Consider the following 19,140-nt stretch of genomic DNA (forward strand, 5'->3'; position numbering starts at 1 on the left):
TTAAAAACCAAATCATTACAAGATTCTATGAGAAGAAATGTGACTGCAAACATAGCTTGTTACGCGACCAAAATTTCATTGGTCCACTATGTTCAAACGAAACTCTAGGAAGATGTTTGTATCGTAGATTCGACGAACGGTGAATCGGAATTTGAAAAGACGCGATAAACGATTGAAAATCGTCAATGAAATTGCAAAAAATTATAGTAAAATTACACGATTATTCTTTCTCCTAAATATTCTTCGTAAACTTTTAATGCTTTCCGAGAGCCTCTTAAATTAATTCAAATTAGGTTCCTAAAGTACACCAATTACTTGTTTATTTATGTAAAAAAGAGATTTAAAACTACTGGAATGTGAAAACAGTCCTTGTGCCGCCATCTAGCGTTGTAAGTAGAAATTATTCTTCGAAAAACTTGGACGAGTAGCCCCAAATTGCGTTACTTTGACTATATACGTAACACAATTAGTTTAAATGATTTTGCAAACAATCGTTAAAAATTCTCCGTATCTCGTCAGAGCTGTGTAATTTGGCTGTTAAGTATATTTCTTACATTAATTTTAATAATATAGAATATTTTTTTAATGTAATATAAAGATTCACAATAAATTATGGAATATTTCAATGGCTCGTAATTTTATAGACCGAATTGATTCATCCTTAGCGTCCAAAATATTTCAATCATTTGTTCATTTCCGTAAAAAAGCGATTTAAATCTACTGGAATGTGAAAACAGTCCTTGTGTCGCCATCTAGCGTTGAAGAAGAAATTATTCTTCGATAAACTTGGACGAGTAGCCCCAAATTGCGTTACTTTGACTATATACGTAGCACAATTACTTTAAATGATTTTGTAAACAATCGTTAAAAATTCTCCGTATCTCGTCAGAGCTGTGTAATTTGGCTGTTAAGTATATTTCTTACATTAATTTTAATAATATAGAATATTTTTTTAATGTAATATAGAGATTCACAATAAATTATGGAATATTTCAATGGCTCGTAATTTTATAGACCGAATTGATTCATCCTTAGCGTCCAAAATATTTCAATCATTTGTTCATTTCCGTAAAAAAGCGATTTAAATCTACTGGAATGTGAAAACAGTCCTTGTGTCGCCATCTAGCGTTGTAAGAAGAAATAATTCTTCGATAAACTTGGACGAGTAGCCCCAAATTGCGTTACTTTGACTATATACGTAACACAATTAGTTTAAATGATTTTGCAAACAATCGTTAAAAATTCTCCGTATCTCGTCAGAGCTGTGTAATTTGGCTGTTAAGTATATTTCTTACATTAATTTTAATAATATAGAATATTTTTTTAATGTAATATAAAGATTCACAATAAATTATGGAATATTTCAATGGCTCGTAATTTTATAGACCGAATTGATTCATCCTTAGCGTCCAAAATATTTTAATCATTTGTTCATTTCAGTAAAAAAGCGATTTAAATCTACTGGAATGTGAAAACAGTCCTTGTGTCGCCACCTAGCGATGTAAGTAGAAATTATTCTTCGACAAACTTGGCCGAATAGCCACAGATTGCGCCACTTGTACTATATACGTAACAAATTAGTTTAAATGATTTTGTAAATAATCGTTAAATATTCTCCGTATCTCGTCAGAGCTGTGTAATTCGGCTGTGAAGTATATTTCTTAGATTAAGTTTAATAATATAGAATATTTTTTTTATGTAATATAAAGATTCACAATAAATTATGGAATATTTCAATTGCTCGTAATTTTATAGTCCGTATTGATTCATCCTTAGCGTCCAAAATATTTCAATCATTTGTTCATTTCAGTAAAAAAGCGATTTAAATCTACTGGAATGTGAAAACAGTCCTTGTGTCGCCATCTAGCGATGTAAGTAGAAATTATTCTTCGACAAACTTGGCCGAATAGCCACAGATTGCGCCACTTGTACTATATACGTAACAAATTAGTTTAAATGATTTTGTAAATAATCGTTAAATATTCTCAGTATCTCGTCAGAGCTGTGTAATTCGGCTGTGAAGTATATTTCTTAGATTAAGTTTAATAATATAGAGTATTTTTTTAATGTAATACAAAGATTCACAATAAATTATGGAATATTACAATTGCTGGTAATTTTATAGCACACATTGGTTCATGCTTAGCGTCTAAAATATTTCAGTCATTTGTTCATTTACGTAAAAAAGCGATTTAAAACTACTGGAATGTGTTAACAGTCCTTGTTTCTCCATCTAGCGATGTAAGTAGAAATTATTCTTCGACAAACTTGGCCGAGTAGCCACAGATTGCGCCACTTGTACTATATTCGTAACAAAATTAGTTGGTGTGATTTTGTAAGGAATCGTTAGAAACTCTCCATACCCCGTCATTTCTGTTAATTTAAAGTGGAAATGACACAAAACTGCTGACAGCTGTTAATTTATATCTTTTCTGTGTTAAGATGCATCTATGTCGGTTTGCAGAAATTGATGATACCATGGAACGGCCAATTCGAGAGCTATTTTTCTATAAACTTGGACATTTCGTCGTTTATGAAATGAAATAGCTTTAAGAGGAATCAGCTACTTGCCGCTAAATTACCATATCATTGTTCATTTTTTCTACAAGTATAGTAAATATTAATTCAATTTTAAGTATCACTTAATGTAAGTTTTACTTAATTTTAAATATTGCTAATGTACTACTAAAACAAATAGTATGACACATATGTGTCATTGTAATTTGCAATACTGTGGACACTATTTTACATATTTTGTACTATTCGAAAGCAAATATAGTTCACACCTATCGTTATTCGCCAATAATATTTACATATATATATATATTGAATTAAATGAGAATGATTCCGGACCAGATGGTAGGAGCATAACGTACACATATATTGGGTTGTTCGGAAACTCATTTGGTTTTTTCTTTTTGCTGAAAATGAAACACATTTTCTTAAATTACATATTCTCCATTTTGGAAAACGAAATCACTTTCCGAACAATCCAACAGACGCGTACATCTGAAAATTACTTCACGCGCATCAATGAAATTAATTTTTAAACATTTCTACCGACAAGTATCTCGAGAATTTTCATCCAACCCGCGTCTCAAACGTACAAACATAATTATCCGTGAAGTATCGGTATCCTCCTCGATAAATTTTACCGATTGAAAGTACAATCCACACAAACGTAAAAGCACTCGTTAAATTTCTCTATCTAATATCTATTTTTTCTATTTAAAATGATCTATAATTTCTGTTTACCTAATACCTTAGCTAAATTAGAATTCCGAATGTACCTAACACCGTACACTTCGTACAGTGTACCGTACAGTTTCGCGTCAATGGCCGCGTACTGGAGACTTGTTCGTAAAAGATTTTTCCTTCTAATTTTGTATCTTTTCTCACCGAGTGAACCGGTTCATCTGTAATTGCGATTACCGGTCGGTACGATACCTCGAACGATGTTCAAATTTTCAAAATAAGAAAAATTATCACCGCGTATAGTCTGCAACCGAACGATTCGAGATCTGGCTACCATCTTTGGTAGCACCGCTTTTGTTGGCTCGCGGTGCGAGCTAGGTTGGGACCCCGAAGACGAGTCACGGTTTCGTTTCAGAGTGGTCGAACCGGTTGTCCCGGGGTATGCCTTCGACTTAGGACTGCCCATCACGGAAATTCCCGTGCGGTTGCACTGGTACGTGCACGTGAACGATCAAAAGATCCTCTAACGTCCGTGTCCTCTTAGGGCGGAGCTAAACGATCGAGCCTCCAATAACCGTTTCTCGCGGCTTAAAAACGATCCGCCGATATTGTGGCTCGTTCTATGGATTTACAATCAGATTCGTGGCATAAAACCTTGATATAAATCAAGGGAGGGGGGAGACAGACTTATTACGAGGTTCGGATCAGAGATGTCGAGCGTATGGGACAACCGTATTCGTTGGCTCCGATGACGAGCAGGGTATTAACCCCTTGCCGCGTGAATTTTCTTTCAAACGCGAGCGAAATTTATTGGGCGGTACCCGACACTACGAAGCACGGGAAAAATCTTTGGAGGAAATATTTCCATCTTTCGATCTTCGTATGGGTGTATTTCTTCACGGTTACGGTCTACGACCCGCGACCACGGCTAGGGTACGAACTTGTAGGGGAAAATAGAATCGTGAGATCGGTTCGAGCAAAGCGAAGAGTTCTTAGATTCTTGTAATGGTAAATTTGAACGATGTTCAAACTTCGAACGAATATCTGTTTAATCTTCGCGGTAATTGTAAACCGCGCGAAAGTGGTCAGAAAGTAGTTTGCGAATAATTGTATTTACATGTACAGTTGTATGTATATATACCGGCAAATGGTGCTTCGTATTCACGGATGCAAAGAAATTCAAGTACAATTTAAGTTCTCAAAACGTTAAACCTCGCTACATCGGTTCCACTTCTCGATGTTTTCGTGCGAACAATAAATTCGTTAAAAAGAATGGTTCCCCGTAAGAGGATACGAACAATAAAATTTTTGGGAATTTTTCCGTTTGCTTTCGATCGGTGTCGCGAGCGAGCGATAACCAACCAGGGACGCGTATTGTGTCCACGCAAAGGATTATCGGCGAGTCGTTTGCCGCTTTGTCCGAAGTATAGAGTGTACTTAGCTGCTTCGTTTTTCGGCTTAATACCTTTAGGCGAGGGCGACAAAAACGGTCGAGTGACGTCGAGCCTGGAAACGACGCGGATGGTACAAAACGTTCCTTCCTCGGGCAAAATCGGTCGTAAAATTTTCGAATCTTACCTGCAGACCACGCAGACGGAAGACCGAAAGTGCATCGGCTCCGACGGTTGCGAATTACCATGTAATAAAATTAATATTGTTTAAATGCGGTTTGAAAGCGTCCCCGTGCACCAAAACGGACCCCGTAAACGCGCGAAACGTGGCGAACTAAGCCGGCCCCGAATAAGCGGGCTTAATCTTTTACCCCTAGCTTTCACCAATAATTTCTTTCGACCGTTTTACCCGACTTTTTTTTTCATCGTCCACCTTGCTGCCCCCGACGACGCCCGTGACGCGACGCGTCGGTTGTTGTTGTCGCGACTCGCAATATTCGAACGGTAAAAATGGTTAATATCGGATGGGGATACTTTCACGGGTATAACGGCGATTCGAACGTAATACGATCGAAAGCGGGGATCTTTGAATGGACAAATATCGAAAAAAGGAGTAGGTGCTCTTTGGAAGAGAAATTGTAAAATTAGCTTTGCGTTTTTCGAGAATTTCAAAATGTCGAACGTAGAGATCTTTTGGAAGAGAAATGGTACAATTGGCTTTGCGTTTTTCGAGAATTTTAAAATGTCGAACGCAGAGATCTTTTGGAAGAGAAATGGTAAAATTGATAATTTCAGCGATTGATAATTTTTTCTGAAACAATTACAGACGAATTACGAATCTACGAAGTAAAATACTAGTATATGCGTTGCGCGACGAAATATTTTCACGCATACCCGATTTTGCAATCATAGTCGTTAATTTTACGATCCGATTGTATCACTTTCGAACGTATCCTTGTCGTTATATTGTTCGCCATAGGTTCTCACTTGAGAATCCAATTTTGTCCAAGATGAAAAATCTTCAACAAAAAAAGAAAAGAATAACGGTTCTTGTTTCGAGTTCTCGAAACACGTTGAGAGTTTCGTGTCCAACGAACGAGATCGAATACTCGAAACTGGTATCAGAAATTTCGAAATTTGACGCAACAATTTCAATTAATACGTACCACTTGGAGCAAACGGTTCTTTAATCCCTGTGACTCGTACGTAACATTCAACAACGATATCGTATTATTATTTTTATTCGTCCCGCGTGTACGAGATCTTCTAATCTCACCGAGCACGTTTACGTAACGTTCAACGATGCGTTTACGATCGTTGCAAGTTTCGATAAAACAATTGCGTTTTGCTTTTGCATCCTCCTCCATGGTTAGTCGAAGACAGCCTCAATTTCGGCGCATTAACGATAATGCGGTTAATTAGATCTCTAAAGACGCTTTGATGATCCAACGTCGAATCAGGGCGACGCGTCGCGTCGCGACGGTCAGATTTAACGATAATGTCCTTTGATGAACTGTCGCAGCTGGTGCGTCGTAACGCTGGCCTCGAGCACGGTTATTTCATGGTCTCCATGAAGACGAAGAGCTTTTAGGTACTAATTTTATGTAAAGTTACGAGACGTTGCGGTGCCCTGATGTGCTATCATGCTTCCCGCAGGTACCATAATCAAGAGGTTGCGATTCACAGCCGCCGAGCTGCAGTATAACTAAATGTTCTGCCAGGAATTCCGAGTAACCGATTCTTTCCGGTGAACACCGAGCGCAACGAGCTACGAAAAACCAATTCGTCGATTTCGATCTAGCACGAACGACACTTTAAAAATATTCCCAAGTCGTGTCGTTTCGTTGTAGAGATTTAACCGCTAATGAAACAACACTAACCCGCAATCGCGAGTGCAATTGGTATCGTTGAAAGCGTTCTTAGGCGACGTTTAATTCTCGTTGTTAATTTTGTACAAAATGGTAACAAGAATCGAGAAAGGAAAGAATGACGGCGAAGAAGAAGCTACGATTATAACGTTTAAGTTAACGACGCAACAAAGTATAATTCCTTGGATACAGAGTAGTACAGAGATCGTGGGAACTATTAACGATTGTATTTCATTCTACGGGTTTTACAGGCGATGGTGATGATTAACACTTTCGTTGGATCAGTGAATTTGTAAATAGGAGAAGAGATTTTGAAACGATTACATACGACGAGAGAAAGACGTATGCTTTTGGTGGATAAACGAAAGGAAATACAATCGTTCGCGATGTAAAAAGATTTACGGGCATAGGTAAAGAGAGAACAAAGAACAAAATTATGGAGCTCAAAATATCTTTATCTTCAAAAGTCGATTACAGTTCCGATCGCGTAAAATTAAGAATAACGAACGTGGAAAATATCAATGGTACCGCGTAATAGACCGAGGTTATAAACGGCTCGTTAATAACAACGAAATCTACATACCCCAAATTGATATCGATACGCGAAATTAAATTTATAAATTCCCCGAAAACCTAACTGGAAGATCCTATCGTAGAACGTGTACACGGACGGTGAAATAAAAATTCAATCATCGTTTTCGCGCTTTTGTAACCAAAATTGTACCAACCGTGGAACCCCTTCTCTCCAGCCCCCGTTTTATGTCCACACTCGAGTTAATAATGATATACGATAGAAACGTGTATTTCCATAAACAGTACATAAAACATTTGATCTATTGCCAAATTGATTAAATTACTTGGTCGCGGTAAAGCATTCTCGTTTTACGGATGAAAAGGTGTTCCGTTTACCGAATAGAAACAATGAGTAGGTAATATCCGGTGGGTAAAACGCCATAATCCTCGAGAATTGTCTATCCTCTAAATAGATTTACTGCTAAATAATATATAAAGTATTTTACAATTTGATTTAATTTTGAACGGTATAGAGGGATTACCGTCGAAGCCTGTATAAATAAAGTGCATCGTACCGAGCGAGCAAACGCGTCCGCGCGCTCGCGCGCGCGTGCGAGCGCCTTCATCAGCGACGTGTTTATGGCGCCATAAAAAAATAAAAATAGAAAACATTTATACGGTGCCGATCATTAAAGTCGACTCGACGAAAGAAACGAAGATGTTCGTCAATTAATGTCTCGCGGGTTCACGCAACTATGATTCCCGAGCGTGCAAAACGAACGGAGCGGGGAAGAAAAAGGAACAATGAAATAAAAAAAAAGAAAAGTAACACAAAGAACGCTTTCGTCCCCTTTATCCTTCTTGATCCTTTTGACATATTGGCCGACCGTCGGGAAAATATATTCCCATCGTTAAAATATCGTTTTCGATAAAAGTCGCGAGTCACGCCGACAAACATACGCAAGCATGCAAATATCGCTGTCTAATTGTATTCGGAACGATTACGTGTAATCTGCGTAAAGCAACCATTGACGCAAATGTCATGCTTTACGAAAACTCTTTTAACCGGTGATATCGCGTTGATGTTGTTGGTACATCGTACCGATTGGCGCATCATTCGGAGCAATAGATAGCGCGTTGCAGAGGCGCGAATGCACGCGATTAGCCAGTTGCAGTATTATTTGTTTCGACGGGGAAAACGAATTTCGTATGGAGAGGTGGTTGGTTGGCCCGGTACCGATCGACCCTCTTGTAACACGGTACTCCGAGAACACGGTTTCCATGTAACGCGGTGGAAAATTGCAACGGTTCTTCTAAGAAGGAAATCTGTGATCTATCGATGGATAGATTACCAGAATTAGTAATACTGATTGACTAGAATTAGAATACGATATTAACTAGAATTAGAATACGATATTAACTAGAATTAGAATACGATATTAATAGAATTAATTAACAGAATTGACTGTAAAGGATTCCAGCGAGATTTCTGCTTAAGAAGGAAATCTGTGAGTATTCGCGAGTAGATCGAGGAGATGGTACAACGACGAGAAAAATGGTCGCGAAGATCAACCGGGGAAATTTTTGAATTATGGACGATTATAATTCCTTCGACTCCATCGAGGGAAATGATCGGGAAGATAAAGCTTCCTTCCCCGTGGAAGGAACGCCAGTGTACGACTGGCCAATCGCTCGATCGTATCGTTTTCCTTTCTTCTTCCCTTGTTTTTTGTAATCTTCGAGCTGGATCTTTAATTCCAGCAAAGTTCGTAAACGGGAACTTCATTGCGACAACTGCACGGTAAATCAACGGTTTACTGTCCACGAGTATCGGATGCCATTTTTATAGGCGTCAATAAATTCTAAATTTCTGCCGGTTTGAACCCTTTTCAACGTTTTCGAAACGCGACGCGGCTCAGACTCGTAAAAAATATGAATAGTTCGGTAAAGGAGTTTAAAACATCTTTGTTCGGTGTAAGTGATCTATTAAGGAGTTTATTGCGCGTCCAGTCTCGTCGTTCTTACGTTAGTCTGAAAACGAGCATTCGTCGTTTTATTTTACTAAAAATGATACTACCGTTCGACGAACACGTGTGAACTTTCGCGTAGATCGCTCGACTCCTTCGTGTATTTACAGTTGTTCAAACGTTGAAGCGTCGTAGTATTTTTTCACAAATTATTCAACAACCTAGTGTATATATATTTCCCAATTTTTTATCAGCATCGTTAATCGTGACGATATTCCGTATTACCGTAAATCTTTCTCGCGATTTAGATCTAGGTTCGAGTATCGCGGTTCCATTGTAAAGAATAATCGATCGACACGTTGTTAACCGTCGAAACAGTCGACGGTACGTATCGATAGCAGGATGCTCGGCAAGATACGGTGAATAGCCTTTATCGTTTAGCAGCGTCGTTCGAAATGTGTTCGGCGTTAGAAAGGAACGCGAGACGAAAGGAAGCGTAGAGAGCGCAGAACCCACGACGGTGTAAAAAAAAAAAAAGAATTCCTAAAAGTTGGAACGGGACTAAGGATTAAGTTCGAGAGTTCTCTGTTCTCCCGACGACGTAGCAGACTTTGTATTATATCTCTGTTTCCTCGACCGTAATGGCCGTATCCTCGAACAACTCGGACCCCCGAGATCCCGAATTTTAAAAGGCACAAAAACTTCGATCGAAATCCAGGAATATTTGTACAACCGGAAACCTTCGTTCCGAACGAAGCTCTCTTTAAAATAGCAACAAACGAGCCGTCGATTCGACGATTTTCATCCGTTTTACGGTTCGACCATTGAATCCTATCCTACGAGGATTAATTTATATTTATCGATTTACAATCTCACGAATTCTATCCAATGGAATATCTACGTTGTTTCAAATTTGTAAGATTTAAAGAAATACATAATACGCTAAGAATAATTTTTTCTAGAGATCGAGTTTGTTTCTTTAAACAGTACGATCAATTTTTTGTACTCGATTTTGATGGATTAATGCATTTTGAGTACCAAGGTACAGTTTTCCGAAAATTTACCGTTTTGAAATGTTCGAGTGGATGTCCCGAGTTCGTAAGACACTTTGTACGGGTTTAATACGGTGAAGAATATTTTTGAAGATTTCGTCGCTCGATCGACGATGTTCTGTTCGGATTTGCCAAAATCGAGTTAATCACTTCTATCTATAGAACGAACGGAGCACCAGGAAAGGCCTTGGGAAACGAAATTGCTGATCCAATAGATGGACGGTCGTAAAACGTCTCTCTATAAATAGATACTTATAATAAGCGTGGGTAATAAAAGGCGAACATTATTTTCACTTAACTTCTGAAATAAAATAAGCATATATTTGCATCGAGAAGCATAAATTATTGGCACATCTAAACACGATTTTGGTCGATTAAGTTCATTCGAAGGTTAAACACGTCCGATACGGTTGAATTTGTTTCGTTTCTTAAAAATATCGATTACCGTGAAAAAGAATTGTTTATCGAAATATTTGCTACGTCGCAAAGGATCCTCTCTTTTGACTTTAGCAAACCGTACACTATCATTCTTTCAGCAAGAAAAACGTATTCTCTGTAAAAAGAGTACAAGTTAGCGTAGCGTGAAATAATTTCTACCATTTCGTGTATCACCACAGAGAAGAAAATGCACTATATTTCGAAAGGAAAAGGTTACGTGAAAATCAACGAGACAATTTTCAAGATAGCTACTTCCTTCGATAAAATCAAAGGACAGTAACGACTAGAAAAATAACCCACTTTCTCAATTTATATTCGACCAGCGTACAGCTAGTTATTATCTCGATATAGATTCAACACTTCAATAAAAAACCACTACTATTCTTTCGAAGATTACTTCGACCACCGTTTCAATCAACGATAAAACGATACTGCAATTTCGTTCCCCCTTTGATAAATTCTACACTTTTAATTGCGATGATTTCTCAGTTCGATGTTCCGATCTTCGATTGCCAATTCGTCGATCGAACGTTCTGTGGTCGTGTCACTTTTAATGCGGATGAAAATAAAGAAGTATACATAGATTCACGATAGTGGTTTTTCTCTCGTATTATCGAAAGAAATGGAAACGCTTTCGCGATGTTAGACGTTGAAAGGATTACTCGATGTAATCGGGTACGATATCGAAGTGGATGGATGCGAATCGTTTCGGTGAGTTTGTTCGGTGTGCGTAAATTAACAAAGTCGGGTGAAAAAAGAAAGAAAAACACAAGACAGGGAACAAAAGGGACTGTCGAGTCCTGGTGCGACAACGAAGGTAGCGTAGTGAAGTGGGGTTGGGTTGCTTCCAACGTGCCGGGGATGTCCAGCGCAGAGGGTGCGGGCCTCGGTCCCTTACAGGTCTTTATGATTGTTCTATTGCGGGCAATTTTACTACAGTTAGGTCCAAAATTTTTAAAGAGGTAACTACAATGTAGAGCAATCATCGGGTCTCAGCCTGGCCGGGAAACAATACGGGACAAAGGGCGAAATAGGGAAATTGTCCCGAACAACCGCACCGTTCCCAAAGTCGCCCTGTTTTTAATTAAAACGGTAACGTTTTACGGCCATTCCCGGTCCATCGGTTTGCGAACGGTTATTAATTTTCTTGGAACTCGTTTGTCCAATTTTTCCAAACGGAGATTTCGCACGTGTCCTTCCGGTGGACGGCTCGGGAAACCGTGTTGCGCTTATTCGATTATTGTAAAAGCTTTAGAAATCGGATCGTTCGATACATTTGGAGAGATTGTTAATATTCGAAGATTGAAAATTCAAGAAGTCAGTTTCATTGTAAAAATTGTAGAAGTTAATTGTATTGGGTCGACGTGCTCCGAAACTCGTTTCTTTTCAAGGTTGGTATCAAAATGTTAGTATAACGCATCTTTCGTTCGTTGAAATAAGTGGTGAAAATAACAAAGATTCGATCGTGTGTCGAATTAATCTCCAGATGGTGTTGCGAAGGCTTGTATGGTATTAATTAAGTAAATATATTGTACGTTACGATTCCTTCTATTTTTAGACAAATATTGCACACGCTTTCTCTTCAATTTTGCACTCGGATGTTCACGGCCAGATATTGATTACATAATTTAAAATATTTGTCATATTTTCAACGCGTTTTTAATACGCCAATTACGCAAATAAAGAATCACGTCCAACGTGCCATCGAATAATTAAATATTTCTAATTTTAACGATACATGGACATACTGGTAAAAATGTTAATACATAAACTACATTATAGTACCTATAATTTTTACACGTCAGTTGCGACGATTCATTTTATACGTCGTTTGAAAATCATTCTTCGTTCGATCCCACGTTCTACATTCTAAGAGTAATGGGTTGTTCAATACATTTTGTCGTTCGATAAAACTTATCGAACAACGTAATGATAACCTATTGAAAGAAAATCCAACTTGGAAAAGTTCCAGAGTAAATAAAGTTTAGCAAAGAAAGGTTCTAACGCAAACCTTTACGAAAAATTCAAATATTATTCGTCAATGCTCCAAAGCAAAGCGACGTCTCTGTGAATACAATACATCGTTGTTCCATGGATAACTAGAAAAGTGCCGAAGATTAAAATTCATAGACAAATAATAGCGTAACATCTAATGGACGTGTCGTAGGTCTCGATAGTCAACGATGATCCCCTTGGTAATTTATTCGACCAAGTTTCACAATATTTTGTAATCGCTGGTGGTTGGAAAATCGAGAATGGTGAAAAGTGCGTTGGACCGTCACCGCGTTTGTACGTCACCGAATTTATTATACTTGGAGTTGGTCCGGGAAGAGAGTTGATTCGCTCGTATATCGAGGGATCGTGTTCTCGATGGTCCGTCATTGTTGCAACACCGCAGACATTTTCTCATCTCGAGAGTCGTAAACCGACCGAGTAATTATGGCGTTTACCGCAGCAACCTTAGTCCCGAGTACGGAGCAGCGGGGTTTAGGAGAACCGAAGGTCTTCTTGCAAGAAGAGTCGCGATGACACTTTTGACAAACTGCACAATTCACAGGGCCATGGTGGACCACAACAAACGGCTTTTGTCGCGTATTTACGCCATCGATCATTCGACGCGAACGATGGTGACCATTGCACGACGTTACGTAAATCACGACCGGAACGAAAGAGGGAAAATTATTACCGGACATATTGCCCGACCGCAGGGAATAACGAGATCGATTGTTCGAATCCTTTCCTTTTCGATATTTGAACGCCGAAACGCATTCAAATTTTACCCGCGTATCGATCGATGGATCGACGAAAGATCGTCCATTTGTTACACGCAAAGCTTTAAAACCTTCTACGCGCGTCATCGGCGTGGAAATAAAGTTCGTAGAAAAATTATCCACTTTCGGGCGGGTAAAGTAAAAGAACGAGCATTTATTGCTTGTTTATGCACTTCAACGACGCAAGAGTTTTATTTTTCTCGCTGGAGAACAACTGGAAGTAACCTTCGGTTATTTCGAGACATTCTTTTGCGTTCGTTTAACGACTCCCTGGCAAAGGATTAAATAAAAATAATCGTTGCGTGGAGATTTCTACGGTATTCGACCCAGTTAAGGCTCACGTCCTTCCGGAAGTCCTTCCACGATACAATTTTTCTAAATAGAAACTTGTTTCGCTTTTCTATTAGGTGTATTAGACTGGCGTCTTCCTAAAATTGGCATTCAAGTCACCCACTTGTAGGTAATTTTAAGGGACACACTCTCGCTTTAGCAATGCGTTACGTAATATTTGTTTGAAAAGCAATTTATAGTGTTTTATCGAGCTCTATATCTGTATAGTATAATATCGTGTATCTGTAAAATGTAGAATATCTTTGATTCTTGTCAACTACTTACGTAGCACTGATACGACGTTGCAATACCTATTTATGCGACAGTGCTGTGTAGAAATTTTTTACGACAGATTTTTTAAAATAGAATTTCTTCACGATAGATATTTTAAAGTAGAATTTCTTCGCGATAGATTTTTTTCAAGTAGAATTTCTTCACGATAAATTTCTTCACGATAGATACGTTCCACGGTCGAATTCTTTTACAATAGATCCTCTACCTTAAATCTCTCTACCTTTTATCAAACTTTTGCCCTCCACCCGCACCAATACGGACAAATCCATTGCGGACGTATCTCCTCGATACCTGTCCCGTGGATTTTCCGAATATCGATATCCACGCGAGCGAGAATAGCGGATTTTGCGGGCTGGTGCGACTCCGCGTCGTTGATCTTGCAATTACGTATTTCGGTGTACGAATACGAGGGAAACGGGAACGAAAATGGAGCGTTGGGGCGAGAAGCGGGTCGTGAAAGAGGACAGAACCAGAAGACCAACGGAGAGAAAGAGAATACGTGTGTCCCGAGCTGTAGGCGGAGCGTTTTCAAGCGGCGAACGAAAGGGACCACGAGCGCTGGCTGCAAGCGAGTCAATATTGTGACACACGTCGCCGTCGGTGGGCCCGAGGCAGCTGCCATTATGCCGAGAGATTATCTTTGGCTTCTACCTATATAATCGACCTTGCGACGAACGGTGTCACCGTCTTCGGCGTGATTTGCTGGCAACTTATTGACACTGACGAATCACGCCTCGCGTCTGATTTGTGATTACCAATTTCCACATACAGGGGGTGGGGAGGGGCCCCTGTCCTCCAAGGATTTACGAACAAATTCATCGCTCTCAATCGTTTCGAAAGGATTACGATCGAAGTTGAATTTAGGAGGGTCTTATCCCCTGGTAATTTTAACGAACTTGAACGACGATCACGTAGATATCTCCACCGATGGAATTTACATTTAGTTCGGTAATTAACGTGTCGTGGCTCAACACCGTACGCAAACTTACAGAGGGTGTCTCACGTGGTATCACCGTTCGATGTTGTTGTTATTATCCGTAGCGTGCCTTGCATCGTGGTATATATCGGACATTGTAGTACAAGCTTTGGACGGTGCCTTCGGACCGTTCGGAATAAAATATCCGATGTTAAAGAATATAAGATACTATTCGAAAAACGAAACTTGATCTTCCCGGGTCGTTTAAGCTTCCATTTACAAGGGAATTCACGACATTGGGATACGTCTCCTAGTTGCGAGCGATTGTTTATGTTCTTGTTCGGAAACGGTGGTGAATTTTGATTTTTTGAAATTGTAGAATAGAAAATTGTATACGTTGGAAAAAGATAATCGCGTTCGACAAATATAAAATAACAAGACGAAGATTTCGGAAGATTTGACAATCGTAAAGGAAGAGATTGAATCAATGGTTATTCTGTGATTCGCTGATGTCACGTTATACGTATTTAATATCAGGGTATACACGCGATCAGTACCTATATAATGTAAGAATTGAAAAAAATTCAATAAGTAGACATAAAGCGAGTTTATTGGAATTGCTACGTCGATCACTGGGACACTTGTGCACGTTTATATTTTTACATTTTAATAATTTCACGGATACTTATTGTTACGACCTATCATAAAGAATTCTTAAGTCCAACGTATCAGGTAAATGAAAATATTAGCTCGCTAGGAATTTTTGGCTGGCACATAGTTTGTCGAGTATCGCTTAAAGTGTAGATTACTGAACAACTCTGTCTTATTACGTGTTTTATGCGATGCAAATCTGAGAAATGTATGTTCTACTTTCCCCGACATTGCATACTTAATATAATATATTGAGATAATAAAAGATAATAAATTTCTAAACGAAATTTTAAAACGAACAAACAATTTTAAAATGTCACAACATTTAACAAGTGTACTTTACACCTCGAAGCTTAAGGAGGAAATTCTAACGAGCATAGGTTCGCAAACTTGTTGTTTCTGAGATACAGACGATTTAAGTGTCAGCAGGCTTAGATGTTGACGTAGAAAAATATGTCTTGTATCAGATAAGAAATGTCGAGGTAGGTCGTGGTGGACCAATTACATGGTCGTTTCGATCACTCGATTTAAATACCCTGGATTATTCTTTTTACGGAATTATTTTGAAATCAATAACCTATTCTAGATCGTCGAAAGATATCGAATAATTACGAATACGCTTTTAATAGGTGTATACGTAAATGTACGACGTAATTGGAAACACGCCGAATATTTTTAAACGCGTGAGACGATCGTTGATGCGACGTACAAATGTCTGTGTGTTTAGCAATGGAGGCCATCTTGAACACCTCTTGTGATTACTTGTGCAATTACGATAAGGTGCGTTCTTACTGAAACTTAAATCGGTTGTATCTCGGAAACAAGGAGTTTGCGAATTCGTTCTTATTACGAGTGAAATAAACGAAACAATTGGATTCGTAGAATACGTTCATGAATTTTATAATAGTAATTTAACGATAGTTTGCGCAATTTAAGTGGATGAAACTTAAGAAGAACAGACGAGCGTATACCTCAATTTCTAGCGAAATTAACCAAAAGTAACTCGATCGTTTAGGTTACTTCCAATAGACAAAAAAGATACTAGAGTTCATTTGCTTCGATTCTATTTATTCGATCGTGTATTAGTTGCTATTCGAGGTGTTCAAACTGATTGAATATTTCTCAGTGTGCTTTCATTTATTCGAGTAGGGAAAAATAAGTAAAGTACGTAAATAGGGTAACAGTTATTGAACAATCGTTATTGAACAAACTGAATCTAACGTCAATCGATGTAGGTAATTGTATCGACTCTTCGAAAACTGATAGAAAAATGGAAGAAAAAAGTAACGAAGTATTGTCTCGAATATTCGACCAGCTTTATTGTTCACTCCGGTCGAATAATTTTACTTTAAACAAGCAGAAGTTTTACTTTAAACCAAATTAATGTTACTTGCTCAACTCACGATAAGTATCGTTCTTGCGACAATGTTGCCGCGTTAATATCGAGAAATTCGATTAAAAATATTTATTCGTAGTTACAGTTACTTCGATGTTAGAATATTGAAAATAATTTGGAACTAATACACGTGCGTATACATTTCTGAATAAGTTGAAGCTGCATCGAACGTAGAAATTGTTCTACGAAAGGGTTTGGGAACCTATTTGTTCGATTGAATTTATATCTAAAAATTTCTAAGAATTCTAATTACAATGACGAGGGTTGTTCAATGGTGCGTAACGAGAAACGTGCACACATTGAAACACGAGAAACGCTAAAATAGTTGGGTGTGTTGTCCGCGGTTAAGTACAATCGCTACGCGCAAATGTTTAATTCTCATTTCCACTTATGTAAACGTAATAAACGATGACGATCGATCTTACTCATACCCGAGGCAGGCTCGACTTTTTGGCCTTAAATCATTTCCGCGGCGAGGATGATTTATGAACTGCCGCTGGTGCAGTTTATAATTGTTATACATTGTTAATTATGTATGATTTTGTCACGATCGCGTGGTAAAATATCGCGCCAATCTGTCGTGCAAGTGCAACGAACGCGATGTCCGTGCATATTAGTGCATCGCTTAAAAAATGCATGCTTACGGATACTCGTCGAGTTGTTTGTCGCTTTTAATCGTAGAAAATTGCTTTCAATTTGTTCATTTTCATCAGTGTAGTAGGTATCTTCCCCTTTGTAATTTATTTATTTTACGTTGCGCCAATTTTTAAAACCATTACCGATCGCTATTACATTACAGTATATTATCGTGCAAAGCATATAACGCGCATCTTATTATTTATATTTAACGTTTTATAGTTTAAGTTAAATATTTATCGTCTAGAACACATTGGGTATAAACGATACTTATGAATTTAACTTGTACAAAATCTGGTTTTGAGTTATCAATTTTATTCAGTTGTTAAGTTTAGTCTATCAAAATTTCTTCTTACCAATTAAGCAAATATATTATTCGAAACAAGCAGAAGAGTTCAAGAAAATAAATGATATCGTAAAAGAAAGAAGCACTGTAGGTTCGGCACACAGTAGATAATAAAATTTATCCAATTTAAAATATGACCATTGTTACTGTATCTATTATTAGTATCTACACTTCAATTACTATTGAAGTGGGTTAAACAACGCGATAAAGGTATTCAAATGCTGGATTATTTTCCGAGTAATACTTTTAACGACATTTAAATAAATATCGAACGCGTGAAACGATTTTTGAATGCAAATATTGTGACTGACACATAGATTCGATTTTTAGAAAACTTTATCGCGTAATCTGAATTGAACAACAGGAAATGAATGAGTAAACAGAAGCGATATAGATAAAAATACAACGAACGTAGTTCGAGAAACCTTCGAATAAAAGAATTCGTATTTAAAATTCCGTGTACGATTCAAGTACTGTAGAACCAACGTACGATTATTTACGTAACGTAGCCGTCGCAAAGATTCGTAAACGTTTAAACAAATTTCTATTCGAACGAACGAAGCTTAACATCAGAAGAACGATTATCGTTGCATCGTGCATCCCCCTATTGGTTCGGATTCGGTTCCTTTTACACGTGCTGCAAGAGAAACTTGGAGCGAGAAGAATCGTAAAAAATCGACGATTAAATTTTTCCAAGTTCTCCTCGCGAGAAACGGTACACAATGTCCGATCGTTCTCCTCGGTGTCGTATCTGGTTTGCATTTCGCGGACGAAAAAGGGGATAAAAAAAAAGGAAAAAGAAAAAGAGCGTTACAACATCGAGCGACGATGAATAAAATTTTCTATCCAGCTATCGGGTGGGAAACGTAATTAAATACGGGTCGGTGGTTTCTTCCGTGCATACTATCGCGACGGTTTCCCCTCCCCGTTGTTACCATCACCAGCGTCGCCACCTCCACCGATGGTACGCACGGGCACACACAGCGACGAAGATATATATTTTCATAACAGGAGTAAAACGCGACAAGTGCGAAAAATGTTGTCTATTTCGCGGCCTTTTACACGGGGATCGCGCGTCTACGGGGGCGTGAGAGCCGCCTTTCGTGTTCTTTTTATCGGGGAGCGATATCTCTGGCGGTCGGAAAGCTCGCCGGGCGCCATTACGGCCGGTAAGCTCGGAGACGTTCGTTGATTGGCGGAGCGCGGACGGTGGTGGGGGTACGGCCGGGCGGTAGGCGGACGCAACGTCGAGGAGCGGTCGCACCCTTCGTAATCACAGACGAGGTAGCAGTCGTCGGTACAACATCGCGAAATATAACCAAGTCGGGTCACCTGGCCGTTATCGCTGATCCGGCAGCAGTATCTTTCCGTGAACG

This window comes from Ptiloglossa arizonensis, chromosome 13 (genome assembly GCF_051014685.1).
Source record: "Ptiloglossa arizonensis isolate GNS036 chromosome 13, iyPtiAriz1_principal, whole genome shotgun sequence".
Classification (NCBI taxonomy): Eukaryota; Metazoa; Arthropoda; class Insecta; order Hymenoptera; family Colletidae; genus Ptiloglossa; species Ptiloglossa arizonensis.